The sequence below is a fragment of the Aptenodytes forsteri genome, unplaced genomic scaffold (assembly GCF_000699145.1).
Source record: "Aptenodytes forsteri isolate BGI_AS27 unplaced genomic scaffold, ASM69914v1 Scaffold163, whole genome shotgun sequence".
In the NCBI taxonomy this organism is placed as follows: Eukaryota; Metazoa; Chordata; class Aves; order Sphenisciformes; family Spheniscidae; genus Aptenodytes; species Aptenodytes forsteri.
The window spans coordinates 956,801-959,825 of record NW_008795332.1 but is presented as its reverse complement, the minus strand read 5'-3'; the positions used below and the strand labels follow the sequence as shown (position 1 = coordinate 959,825).

At 37.8% G+C, this 3,025-nt stretch overlaps 1 protein-coding gene across 1 annotated transcript in view; it reads right to left on the bottom strand.

The window, feature by feature from the left end:
* Positions 1-3,025, bottom strand: part of RALGPS1 (Ral GEF with PH domain and SH3 binding motif 1) — a 127,778-nt gene that overhangs the window by 58,250 nt on the left and 66,503 nt on the right. The gene's annotated exons all lie outside the window — the stretch shown is intronic.

Below are 3,025 nucleotides of genomic sequence, written 5' to 3'. Positions count from 1 at the left end.
TGCATGGGGTTGTTGTGACCCAAGTGCAGGACCCGGCACTTGGCCTTATTGAATCTCATACAGTTGGCCTCAGCCCATCGATCCAGCCTGTCCAGGTCCCTCTGCAGAGCCTTCCTACCCTTGAGCAGATCAACAATCCCGTCCAACTTGGTGTTGTCTGCAAACTTACTGAGGGTGCACTCGATCCCCTCATCCAGTTCATTGATAAAGATATTAAACAGAACTGGCCCCAAAACTGAGCCCTGGGGAACACCACTTGTGACCGGCCACCAACTGGATTTAACTCCATTTACCAATGGATTTAGTACCCTACTATTAATAGGATCTGTTATTCTCCAACCATGGATTTAAACATAGGCTGATCTCTCAGATTCTCAGCATGAAAAGCAAATAGAACAACTATGAAACGTTTCGAAAAATCACGTCATTCAGCCTAAAGCCTTTAACAAATGCAACGAACTCCACTTCATAGTATTACAAATCCAAGGAAAAGGCATTCCCATTTGGTCCAAGCAGAATGCCCACACGAAGACTAAACCCATTTTTCTCTTCGATCCTTCCCAAAGGGCAAACACCTAGTGTTATCCAAACAATTCAGATATCCTACAAACACCTAGCACATCCAAATAAAAGCTCCCTGTCACCTATCAAGTTGGCACTTTATTTTTCCCAATAGACAAAACTGCAACAGACTGAAGAAATAAGGCGGCTTTGTCATACACAATTTGGAATGATCCATATACAAAAGTTTCCAGGAACAGGATATTTAGACAGCTTTAAAAAGACAAAAAAGCACTCAGCACTTAATCAGGAGGTTGATCTGTATAATAGTATGTCGTTTCTTATTCAGAAAAGAGGACAATCAAAGAAATAGGGTTTGGCTGGTTTTGATCTTTCGAATATTTTTATTTATAACACGATTGTCTGTAAGAGAACATTAATGACTAAAAAACACACCACAAGAGAAGTCTCTATTTAGTCTCATTCATTGGATATAATTTTTAGGCATTTAACTGCACTTATTTAGGTGCCCTAAAATCAATGGAGCTTAAGTACATGTTAAAGAGCTTAAAAGTGGGAAATCTTCTATTTCCAAGAACCTTGGTGTTCCGGGACATAACAGCAAATTAGAAACCTGTATTTTTCTACAAAAGCAAACAATCTGAAAATGTTCATTTTTAAATGAAAATGAAATACTCAAGTAGTAATCTAGATAGGGAATCACCTTCCTAGCTCTGTAAATAGTCAGGAATTTGAGAAATTGATCCGCACAGGAAATAGCCACCTCAGTATCTTGGCAAAGACTCATGGCAACCCGCTCCCTTCACTCTTCCTGGCTCCCTGCTTCCCTCCCTTGAGCAGCTCTGTGTATCTATAGGCTGAAAGGCACCTTGGAAATGAAGGAGTGTGAATCATATGCAAGTTGGAAGAAAAATTAACAGGCCTATTGCTGAATCTGTCAAAAATGAATAGAATTACCACATTCTGGTTCAATTAAGCCAGCTTTTTCAGTATAAAACTAGTGCATTGGAAAAGCTTTGGGCTGCTTTAATCCCAAGTATCCAGACTACGCTACTTAATAGCACTGAAATGACCACTTCAGTCCCTGGTTTTGTGTCCTCTCTCTTTAGATATAGAAAGGAGCACGCTTTTAATTAGAAAATAATGATAACATAAGAACAGCAACTAATAAGAGGCGCTAATATTCCCCGCAGGAATCGCAGGCCATCCAGTAAAGGTACAAGAAGTTTAAAAAGCCTAAGGCATACTGGATTATTAGTGTAATATATTTAGACATGTTTCTTTCTGACATAGTAGACATTCACTTTTATGACGGAAATAATTTTTTTTTAGAATAGCCACTATTTGTCCACATTTTAACTTGAACAGAAATAGAGCTTGTTTTGATCCAGTATCTTTAAACCTCTTTATTTCTCCTTTGATTAATCTAAGTGTTCTTATATTGGTTTCCTCCATGTCTTCAACACCTGAAGATCTTTAAAACTGCTTGAAAAACGATGAACAAATACATTATTTCAGTATGGTATAGCTTTCTAAAGATGGCTATGATATACCGTGACAGTGAAATAACAGTTTGGCTTGCTAAACTATTGATAAAAAGTAGCTAAAAAAATGAACATTTTTACATTGTGAAGTTTCACTTTTGATAATTTCTTTGCAAGATTCCTGGAAAGTTATAAATACATCTTAAAGACAAATTTTACATTAATTAAAAAAATCTTTTTTAAAACCAGAGGTGATAGCTAATAACCAAAAGTATCCTACACACAGAAAGTTCTGTAATAGCAAATGCTTAGAAAGGTTCTAGGGAAATAGTAAGAATTCACAATAATCAAATGAGAAACATGCTTTACATTACTAACACAAGTAGCAAGCAAATATTAAAAAAAATGCACTGGCGTTCAACCAAATTATGGATTCTCAATCTGCATTAAATTATTTTAAGAGCTTGCTTGAATTTGGACAATTTTATTTTGACAATTTTTTTCCCCTTTATTTCTGGGAACATGCTGTTTCCCGATAGAAACGACCTAGGAAGTGGTAAAAATGGAGAATATCAGCGCTACTCTGAGTAAAGAAGCCTTGCTTTATTTCTCTTTTAACATTAAAGAGGACCAGTCAGTAAAACCTAGTAGAGACTACTTTAGTGTCTATGATGAAAAATACTCCATCTCTCTACATCAGTACGCACACTGTGAAAAGATTAAGCAGGAAGTAGCCCTCCCCCCCCCCCCCACAACTTGTTGGGGACGGATCCTATGCAGTTACACATTCTAACGTCTCATTTGACCTGAAAGAACCCGTGTTCCTCAAACACAGTCTCCAGAATTTCTTCCTAACCCTAAAGATCAGCTTTTTTACACATAACAGGTAAATAGCTCTCATTTTGGATTATCACCAATTGCTGAATCGATAGCAGCGCAACTGTTTAGCTGGGTCTGCTTTTTACACGGTTGCAGCACCGCGAACCAGAGCCCACGGCTCTCGAGAAGGACGTTTCGGG